The sequence below is a fragment of the Solanum pennellii genome, chromosome 1 (assembly GCF_001406875.1).
Source record: "Solanum pennellii chromosome 1, SPENNV200".
In the NCBI taxonomy this organism is placed as follows: Eukaryota; Viridiplantae; Streptophyta; class Magnoliopsida; order Solanales; family Solanaceae; genus Solanum; species Solanum pennellii.
Genome location: NC_028637.1, coordinates 17088525 through 17100669, shown reverse-complemented (window position 1 = coordinate 17100669; position 12145 = coordinate 17088525). Strand labels below are relative to the sequence as shown.

Genomic DNA, 12145 nt, shown 5'->3' with positions numbered 1-12145 from the left:
CTAGCTAGAACATGTCCGGTTAGTCCTGCAAAAAGAAATTTGTGTTAGACATTTAAGAAAGGATCATAGGCGCTTGTTCAAATTTATCCAATCTTTAGCCTAAATAAAAGAAAACCAAATGAAATTGATCCTCTTTTGATCCTAATATTTTGATCTTACAATAGACCTTTCTTTTCTACCCTAACTCATCATTCCTGGGAATAATGTGTTGGCCCTGGTCTCTCCTTGGACATATGCACCTCAACTTAAGACAAAAGCATAAGTTGAGGGTGGCTAGTGCAGAAACAGACCTTGTCTTGGCCCTGACCCAACCTTGGGTATTGTGTACCTCGACTTATGGAAAATCCATGAGTTGAGGGTGGCTATCATGAGAAATGTCCCAAAAAGTGGGAATGAAAAGATTAATATGGAAAAAAAAAAAGAAATAGTGAATAAGAGAAGTGACTCAGTCAAAGCCATTATCAAATAAAAAATGAGAAAAAGAAAATAAATAAAATAGAAGAAGATATTTAAGAAAATAAAGTAAGAGTCATTTCCACAAAAAGAGAAAGAAAGGAGAAAAACAAGGCAAAGAGTACAAGGGAAGAGTAGGGCATAATGTCAAGAAGGGCAACAAATCACTAAAATGTACCCATATGTATCAAACCTGACCCAGAGCCTGTGTTATAAGCAAAGAAAAGTCCTATCGTGATCCTAATAGTCTAATATGGTGAACTTAAGAGGTGAGAATAAGGGCAAGCCTATGGCAACATGTAACTAGGTGTGAAGTTGTTTTGAGAGTGAGTGTTGAATAATGATCCTTATACTCAAATTTGAAATAACTGTGTGAAGAAGGACGATATTTTTCGAATTGAGGACACTAGTTGCAATATTGGAAAGTTGGTACCTTGGTGAGAGATAAAGGAGTAGAGGTGTAGATGTGTGGTGAGTAGGTGTCATGGTCTGATCCACATGAATGAGATTAGTGAGACTAAGAGTAAAAGCATGCAATAAAGCAGTAAAAAAGTCAGGATTGATAGCCCTATTATTGCGAAAGCTTAAAAGAGGATACTTTTGTACAACAGTGTTGTGCTGAGTCATAGTGCGTCGCTTGAGGACAAACAACGATTTAAGTTGAGTGTGGTGATGTACCGTCGTTACATGGTACTTTCAGTGCTTTTTCATTAAGTTTAGTGTGTGTTTAGGGACTTTTTTTATTAATTTTAATTTATTTTTATTTGTGTTTTGCAGGAAAGTTATCTAAAGTTGAAATACAGAAATCAGTGCAGAAGTGACCCACGAATCCATAGACGGTCCGTCATTCAATCGACGGATCGTAGGTGGTGATCGTCAACTGGAGGATCAAGCATCTGGAAGCAACTCGGGGAATTCTCACTAAGTGTGGGGCTACGGAAGGATCGACTGTCCGTCGACTGTTCGACGGACCGTCCTGGAAAATCGTTGATGAGATCAGAGAATGTCCTAGAACCTGTTGTTGAAGAAAAAGCTAAGTATGGAATGATGATATGCATCGACGGACCATAAGTTCATCGACGGGCCGTGCTGTTAGTCCGTCAATTGGATCAGAGAAGATGCAATGTGAAGGCTATACAAAGATGATAAGTATGGAACGACGGAGGCAGTCGACGGTATGTCGTTTGATCGATGGATTGTCAGTAGGGTCGTCGATTGAAACCGCATTTTTTGGACAAACTTTCCTTAATTGTTTTCCTTTTATTTTAGGACATTGTATTTATAAATAGGGTGTAAAACCTCATTTTGGGGGTTGGAGCTTTTATTATTTTTCATAATTTTGTTCTTGGAGATTTGACTTTGCAACTTAGGCAATTAATTCAAGTTTCCGGAATCGATTTTCAAGTGAATTTGTTGTTTCAAGTATAATTTGTGAATTTTCTTTGAACTTGTCAAAGTAAGTATATGATTTATTATTCAACAAATATGAACCGTGTTCTTCGAAGCATGGGTAACTAAATCCACAACTACGGTTGTGGGAACCATGGGTAATTAACAAAATAAACTTCGCTAATTAACAATTCTCAACTAGGTTATTGCATGCATCAATAGTTCTTTTGTCTAAAAGTGTTTTTAACGAGTGCACACGTTAGAACTCGCCTTATTGCACCTTGTTGGACTAATGGGGTAGTTAATAAGAAAAGAATTATCAACATAAATTTAGTGGATACTATCTAATAGGCTAGTTTCGATTGGTGCGAGGTAATAACTAAGCCAAACATCGAATATGATGTTTAATATGAAGTAAAAAGGTAAGGGTTAGTAACTTAGACACACGTAGTCGGACCAACGTACGGGTGAAATTCTCTAAATATCGGTCCAATGATTTAGAGATACATAACTTATCACTTTGCATGCAAAACCTTAGGAAAAAATTGTTATAAGCAAGGATTATGGCGTTATGAACCTATGGGGAACACGTACACCCTATATTATCTCATAACTTGATAAACACCAACAATTTACTCTTGCCACTTGTTAGATTTCACAACATTACAACATTTTTGTTTCACGCAACCCCCCCCCCCCTCTTTTATTACTATTTTTCGAAAAGGAGTTGACTAAATAGAGGTAATCTTACATTAAAGTTAAGTTTAAATCATTTTCCTCGTGGGATCGACCCCAACCTTCAACAGTTGAGTTCTTTACTTGATACGACCGCTTGTACTTCTCTAGGGAAGTGTAATTTGAGCATATCAACCTTATTCAGTTAATCTAATTAATGAAGAAAATGAGTACCAAGTATTGTATGATGTAAGAAAAAACGCAATGAGTAACTCTAACTAAATTTCTATGTCAAGTTCTTCAGATATGTTAAGGGAGCAAAGAAGTAATATATTCTTGTAAATATTTTATCTTTTCGATAAATTTTCAAATGAATTATTTAAAAAAATCTTTCAATTAATTATTTTACAATTTATGTTAAACTAAGTTGAACATTTTTGTTGCATTAGAAATATATTGTCTAAATATTTTTTATAACCCAAGGTTGTTTATCTAACAAAAGTAACATTTTTAGATAATGTTCTTTTTAGCAAATTAATTAAATAATACAACAAAAACAACTCCACATCATCTATATACACATCATACTTATTCATGTGTCTCCAATTGATTATTTCAACAACAACAAGAACATAGATAGTGTAATTTTACAAAAAGATATTGGAGAAGATAAACATATGGAAACTTGAACAAATTAAGTAACTAAATATATATGGAGAGTCATGCCTTTTGTTTTCCTTAATGGTGGATGCGGTCGCTTTCCTCAGTGACGACATAAGAATGTTTGTCAAGGCATTTAGACCTTTTATTTCAATAGATTACTTGTCATAAGACAAAGCAGCTTCATCTGCAGTGGCAAAACTTCCCAACCAATGTTGTTTATTCGTTCTTACGTAACGAATCTCTGTAACCCATCTTCCCCATTTTCTTTGTCTAACTCCAATATACTTATTTACGTTTTCTTGGTGCAGTTTTGTATCTTTTTTCTCTTTGGAGGACACCATCTTTTAAGTGACCTTGGTCTTTCCATTTTTTTTATAATTTCTTTTGCAAATCCTTTTTTGTCGTTTGGACTTCTCTCCTTGATGATTTTCCTCATCATCACTAGATGAGTCTATGTCGTCATTGTCCATTATGTAAATATGTACAACACGTGGCAAGACCACAGAACGTTTGCCCATTAGATTGGTTTTTTTTCCTTTGGCTAATTTTGAGGGTTTTTTGACTACCTCATTTTCGTGAAGCTCATCTCTGGAATCCATTGCTTCAGGAAAGAGAACAAACAAAAAAAGCAGAATAAGTCCATTAAATCAGGCACCTATATATGCTTCATCAATAATCAAATTATTTTTATTTATGTACTCTATTTGTCAACTTGATTATCTGATTTTTACCTAACACATAAAGTTTCCGACATTTCTCATTATTATCAACTCAATTAGTTACTTGTCTATTACACGCCAATTAATTAAATATAGTTATCGAATAGTTCAAAATTTTCAACCAACTTCCTCGACCAATCATAAATTACCCATGTTTCATGGAAGGATGTCCTTGACAATAAATTCATGTCCAAGTGACTCTATCACTCTATACTTTCTAGAACTTATATGGTATGTTAGGTGAGTATAGATCATTAACCTCAAATATACCTATTAAACTTCTATCACCGTAACTTTACCCTCAAAGCCCTATTGATTCAACATTCTTGACTACAAGCCTTACTTTCCATCCCACAATCATCAATTACCCCTAAATTCTGAGGCATTCTAATCACATTATTTATTACCAGGTGAATCTAGTCATTATTCATCAAAAGGTTCAAATTCTATGATTTACAACTAAAGATCCATCATACATAATAAATTATAGTTTAATTCATGTATATATGTTTATTTATCTTGAACCATTACTGCACATGACTTTAATTTTAGAAGATCAATTCTAATTCTTCAATTTCACCATTCATGGCATAAGCTCCCAAAAGTAAAATTCATCAAATAGAATAGGATTTACCGTTCAAATCACATAAATTCATCATAATATCATAACTATATGTCAGTTCAATCATAATTAAGTATCATCCACTTGATTGGAATCAAAGATTAACACTACCCACAATGTAGGAAGAAACCATAGATGAATAAGGAAACAGACCTTAATTCAAATCCCTAACACAAGATTGAAACAATGGAGGAAATCTGCCCGTCTTAGTTCTTTTCTACTTCTTTTTCTTCTACACTTCCATAGACTGAATTTGGGCTGGTTTTTTGGTATTGGAACAATGATTTAATTCAATTAGTTAAGGGGTATATCCGTCTTACATAGATGGTTTAATAAAAAAACTAACCGACCTCCCTTAACCCCTAACCAAATATCAGTTAACCCCTAAACTCCCCACTTAAAAACTAAACTCTAAATTTGACTCCACTCAGAAAACCCGCACCAAAGGACCGTGGAATTGGTCTGCATATCGTGCTTCACCGTTGTGGGTGGTGAAATGCAGCTAAAAATTGCAGACAAGTGCAGGAATTTACCTATGACCCCAACCCACGGGGCGTGGGTCCATCTACTAGTCGTGGATGGCTACTTTTTGACAGCTTTGGGGTCTGTTTTAAGGGTCTTCCTCAAGGTCCCCTCTGGTAGTCCTTAGGTGGTCATACCTTGACGCCCTAACCTTAAAACCTTCATTCTAAGTAGGGAATCATTTTTACAATTTTAACCCTCATACAAAACTCTAAAGCTCTATCATAAGGCTTTAGAACTTTCTAGATTAGTTCACTGGTTTTTAAGGCATACCAATATCTCAAATGACGATTCTAAATTCTCCATTAGGTTACATCTATAAAATAGCGGCTCATCATGCATGCAATACATCTAAATGCACACAACCAAGGAAGCAAATTTTAATTCCAAGCTAAGCATATTCAATACAACACAAGGGATTAGGAACTACTTCTAACAACTCAAATGCATAAACATCTACATTTACTCATTTCAAAGAGGAACTGAATTCTCCTAACTAAAACATGATCAACACACAATCATGGATCGTATATGGAATTTATTCTCAAAAAGCCTCTATTAAAGGAGGAATCTTTCAACTCCTAACTGAGGTATGTTAATTAGTTCATCTCATGAAGTTTATATGCAATTCCACTCAAATGCACCACAACATGAAACAAAACAATGTATATAAAGTAATTTCTACAAGACCTAAGCTATTTTCAAAAACATGCACATAAGGGAATCATGGCAACAGATAAACACAGTATAACCTTACATTTTTAGAACACTATCTCCTCCTTGGGAGTAAGCCTATATAATCACTTCTATACATCATTCATGCTAAAGACAACTTCAAGACCAAACATAAAAAATCACAAAAGACAAGAAATCTGGAAATCAATAAAGCATAAAAATTATAACGGAAGCAACATGAGGAGATTACTCTTGATCTTCTATAGATTGGAGATAATAAAACCTATTCTTCTTAAGAGTGCTCTCATCTGAAGCACTAGAGGCAACTTTATTATCCTCACTTCCCTTAGCCTTGAGAACCAAGCAATCTCTAATTTTGTGCCCATCATTTCCACACCCATAGAAACCGTCCATGCAAGTTAGGCACTTACTGATGAGTCCACGATTTCGACTCATTAAGGCTATATTTTAAATAATTTAGTGTACTCAAAGGCATATTTTGTATCAATGTAAATCCTTGAATTTCAGGTATCTGGATTGAGGAATAGAGCATGAAAACTAAGCAGCACAAACGAATAAGACAACTAAAAGAATGAAGAAAAGAAGGCCTGATGATTGCTTATCGCATTGGTCAAGTCGCCAAATGATTAAAGTCTCGCCTAAAGTTCCAGTGTGCGAAGCCTTTAAGGAGAAAATCAAGTCAGCGATATAAAAGAGTAGTCGACGAGTCGCTGAACGGTTCCATGATAGAGTCTCCCAAAGTTAAAAAAGTTGAAGATACCAAAGTTCAAAGCAAAAAGGCGATGGAATTGACCAAAGGGCCGATCACCGAGTGGAGCAACGATCCCAACTTATTGCGCCAAATGATTCTTCACAACATATTTTTCTCAACCATAAATAGATTTTTACTATTTATTTTAGTATTGATTGATCTATCAATCTATGTAGCTTTCAAACCAAAATAAGAATTATCAGCTTGGATGTTTAAATTGGAGTTTTGAGGTAATATTTACTTAACTTTAAATATTTAAACATTGTCATTTTTGAGATATTGGAATTAGGTGTTGAAGATTAGCCATATTAGACTTTGTAAAAAGGAAATAAATCTTACCCAGTTGATGAAAACACAATTTGGTAACAACTTCTATCTTTTTATGATATCAAGCTAAAACTCCAATGCTTGGGGTGTGATTATAAGATTATAGGTTGAGTAAGTTGTTGACTATTGTTTATTGCTAGTGTAAATGTTGTTTAAAAGTGATTTCATTCAATAATTTTGCTTATTCTAAAGGGTTATAGTTGCAAATACAACTGTACCTTTGTGTTTTTGACCTGCTTGAGAGAGACATTTTAAAACTAAGATTACTGACTTGACGGTATGTGGGTATTAGATTTTCATAGGTTCAACTCAAGAGAGTGAATCTTAAACCCTCTTTTACACATTCAACTCAAGAGAGTGAATGGACTAAAACGTAGCTAGTTCTTAATTGTTTCTTATTGGTGTTCGAGAGAAACAAATTTGATTCGGGGTAAATTATTCAAGAGAATCCTTATCCCCAATAGAGTATAGTTAGTAACATGATTTACAACTATTTAATATCAGTTGCAATTACCCTGTTGTGTACCTTATATTATCCTATAATCCAATCACATCCCAAAAATGTTTCTCATTATTTTCTTATCCATGTTATTTGCTATTGTAGTTGATAATTACAATCAAAAACCCCTGTTATTTGACACTTAATTCACCCCAAACTTGAACCATGCTTTTATTCACAAATGTTTTGACCTATGATTGACTTGAGTGTTTTCGCACTTGGATATTGATTCTCAAATACATACCTCTCCCTGTGGGATTATATCCCAAACTCAATATGTTTAGTTAGACTAATTAATAATAGATTACACTTAGTATTGGATAAAGTTTCCTATACCTGGAATCAAAAAGGTCCCGCTGCCAGGGAGTGGTATTGTTTGAGAATCTTTAGTTAAATTTGAATGTTGTTCTTGTTAGTTATAGTTGAGCTTGCTTAATTTTAATTTTGTTTTGCCAGTTTGTGTCTTGAAAAATAATGGAAGCAATGGTATCCAAGTGGTCACCAAGACGACATCAGAAACCCCAATGATGTCAACGAGCCTAATGCTAATTAGCCCTATCTTATGGGTGGTATTGTTTCTATTCGCTTGCCTCCGGCCGAAGGAAATGTGGTGTATCACATCACAAGTACTATGTTGCAACTTTTGCAATAAAAAGGGTTGTTCGGTGGTTTGAGGATCCCCATTAGTATATTATAATCTTCGTCCATGTATGTGGACAGTTCTCCTTCAAAAACATATCCCAAGAGTCAATCCGATTGAGGTTGTTCCCATTCTATTTAATGGGAGAAGCATACAACTGGATGGCGTGGTTGCCACGTGAGTCAATCACATTGTAAAAGAAGATTTGTCGACCCTTAGACAGTTTGTTACTTCCCATTCAATATCAATCAAGTATTTTGAGACTCAAATGGGTCATATCTCTTCTCATTTGAACCCGAGACAACAAGGGGGGTTTTCCCAGTCATACGACGGCCAACCCCAAGAATGAGGTTTAATGTGGACTTGTTTCCTGCTACGACGTTAACTAAGGCGCTTCTTAGGAGGCAACCCAAGTTTTAATTGCATTCATTTTAAGTCGAAAAAATGGTGTGTTGATTGTGCAGGTCAAAGTGTAGAAGATGATTGAAAAGTGCATATAGGCGAGCAACAAGTCCAGTCGGCGCATCACTGAAGAGGTCAGTCTTCCCTATTTGATCCTTAATTTGACCTAAGATTATTTGAAATTGGGTTTTGTAAAACACGGTTAGCCCTTTACAAACATCTTGTAATATTGTAATCTTAAACAATAGTATTAAAATGATCTTTAATTCTATTTACAAACTTCTTTAAGTTTTATGGCTTTAAAAGAATTTTTTGTCCTTACATTTAAGAGATTTTCATCTTTAAACAGAAGAGATTTAAAATTGTCATTTTCTTCTATTCAAATTGAAATAGGGTGACAGATCTGAGTTTTCAAATTTTTACATTCACCGACTTGAATGATATATCCTTCTAAAGAACTAAAAAACCATTTCTCTCAAACTCACTTAAAATCCTAGATTTCCTTTTGTTAAGTTATTTCTATAGAGTTTCAAATAGAAAAATTTATACGCGATAAGGATGTCATAAATCCATCAATGAATTTCTTAGAGTTCAATAGATAAAATATTCAAAAAAAAATTAAATATTAAACCTAAAGTAGTTGAATCTACAATTTGAATTTTAAAAAATATCATTTTCATATTTCTTTTATGTGTAAAAGAGAAAATTATACCTCCGCCACAAAAATTCACATGTTACACATAGATAACTTCAAAAATGTAACTTGTGGTCCAGAAAAGTTAACGAACTCAAATTTGAAAATACCTTGAAAAGAAATTCAAAAGCTCTGAAACAAATCATATATGCTGATCTTTTTTCTTGTCTTTAAATCTTTTGGCATATGATTGTCATTTATATAATTTAAACTTTAGCAATCATCGTTATATAGAAATGGTAAGAAATTAAAACGCAAATAGTTAATCTTTTATACTTCAATTTTTTTTACTTGTCATTCTTACCATTATCATATGTGTGGGCTAAAAAAAAGAAATCAACATTAATAATTCATTAAATAGTCATAAATGTTTCATTGAACTTTTAAAAAAAGACTCATCTATGTCATCCGTTATAAATTTGGCTCATCTATGTCATTTTCATTTTAGAAGAATAATTTTTTTTACAAAGAGATAAAATATTTTACTCTCTCATTGTAACCGCCTCCCCATTTTTTTTTTGTTTAAATCTCTACAAAAGTATATAATTTTTTTACATTTTGTTTACTTTTTAAAAAAAAAAATCTAACCACTCCACCTAACCCTCTGCTTACAAAATTTTTATCGCTTTGTATTGGATATATATATATTGAAAATATGTTCTACTTACCACCGCAAGACTTTTTATAATAAAATTTTTATTTATGTTATATTAGATACACGAAAAAGTTCCTAAAAATATATGTATATATCAAACACAAAATGAGAAAAATGTAAAAATAAATTAGGAGCGGAGAATTAGCAACGAGGGGGTGGAATTTCTATTTTATAAAAGTAAAAATAAAATAAATCTTTTTTAGGATAATGCACAAGTACCCCCTCAACGTATGCCCTATATCTCAGAGACACACTTATACTATACTAAGGTTCTATTACCCACTGAACTTATTTTATTAATAATTTTCTACCATTTTTCAGCTTACATGGCACTAAACTTTTTTTATTAATAATTTCTTACAATTTTATTAATAATTTTCTACCATTTATTAATATATATTACAAAATAATAAGTTCTTTTTATAGTATAAGTGTTTTTTTTGGAATTTCGGACATAGGTTGATGGGATACTTGTGCATTTTCTCATCTTTTTAAGAATGAGTATCTGGTTTTTTGGAGAGGGGAGTATGAATTTTTTAAAATATATTACAAAAGAAATTTTAAAATAAAATAAAAAGGTGGGGATTGTGGGGGGCGGAGGGTGGAGGAGGGGTAGTACAGGGAGGAGGCGGTGAAGTGGGGTAAGAAAAATAAATTTAATGTTTTTTAAAAAATCTTTAATTTTTAATCAACACAGATATTTTATAAATAATTTTTGTCAAGGTAGATATTTTATGCATGTGCAATGTCATATATCAAGATTTTTTTCAAATAAAAGAGAGAGTGCATTACTGTATTTTTCAAACTAATAATTGATAGTTTAGGTATGAAAATCACTCTCAATAATTGAGGTATTAAACTCAAAAAACTGAATGTTTTAAGTTTTTGACCCTTATTTCTATTTAAAATAGATATGTTCTTTAGCTCCATAAGTAAAAAACTAAATTTAAACTAAATAAAGAAAAATAAAAAAAGGAAAAATAGTTTTTTTTAAAAAGATAGAAGATGAAAAAGACAGAAAAAATACAATAGGTAAGACAAAAGGGAGAAAAAGACGAATAAGAGAAAAAAAAAAGGAGGAATGGACAGGAAAAAGGAGAAAAAAAAAGAGGAAACAAGTTTAAAATTTGTTTCATATATTTATCAAAACAAAAGTCATATATTTATATAAAAGAAAATCTAGATTCTCCTATGTGGCGCAACCACAAGCAAGAATTTTGTTTTAAATTTATTTATTTCCAAAATTAGCTTTCGGTTTTTCATGAAAGGATGTGACTTTCATGAATAAATCTGAATTTATTGAAGAGTTGTGACTTTTATGAAAGGCATAATATATAAATATGTCTTATAACTTGGCTTCGAATCACATTTATGTCCTTCAACTTTGGGTGTGCACAAGTAAACACTTAAACTTGTATAAAGTTGAACAAATGGACGCGCATGTCTTACATGTCATCCTACATGTCATTTTTTATCCTACGTGGTGTCCTACGTGTATTTTTCCATGTAGGACTCATGTGTTTATTTATTTAAAAGTTGAATAGTCAAAGTGTCTGTTTGTGCATTATGAAAGTAGGAGGTCAAAGTTAAAATTTGAAGCGGAGTTTAGGGTCCAATATATGTATTATGTCTTTATAAAATGTTGTGACTTTAAGGAATATTATGACTTCTTTCAAAAGTTATGACTTTTATGAAAATTTGCAACTTTAATGAAAAGTTTTGACTTTATGAAAAGTTGCGACTTTTATGAAAGGTTGTGAATTTATGAAGGGTTGCAACTTTTTCAAATAGTTGTAACATTTATTATAAGGCACAACAAACATTTGTTCACATTACCCTTTATTGTGTATAAATTGAGGGATTTTCCGTCATTTAAAAAAATCAATCTTCTTCTTCTACTTCCGAAAAATTAAATATTCGTTTTATTTGCTCCAGTTAAGTAACTTACTAACACTGTTGTTTTGTGTAAGTTGGAGTATAAAATTGTTACATCATGAGAGGATGTATTCTTTAAACCTCTGGTATTAGATGGGAATAGTTTTCTTGAGGGATATTGCGCATTCAGTGGACTTGATTTTTTCCTTTTTATTGCATTCTATTTTTATAATATATATCGTGGTATGTTTTTTACACTCATTAACTTATGCATATGATATTATTATTGATTTAAGTACATGTTTTAAACTCTATTGTTTATGTTTATGTAAAGTAATTGTCTCCGATTATATTGAATATATACAGTTATAGTACATATATTCATTGTGCAGAAAAATAATTATGAAAAAATAATTAATTTCGTCCCTATGTTATGGTCTTATTATGGTTTTAGTCCCTGTGATATTCGACTTCCCCATTTTAACCTTTAATTAAGCAAAACTAATTATTTAAGTCCTTTTACTAATGACAGGTAGAAATATAAACAGATTTATCATTACTTT

General features: G+C 32.4%; 1 pseudogene; it reads right to left on the bottom strand.

Annotated features, from left to right (window-relative positions):
- Positions 1-3779, bottom strand: LOC107018159 (annotated as a pseudogene).
- Positions 3780-12145: the final 8366 nt, after the last annotated feature.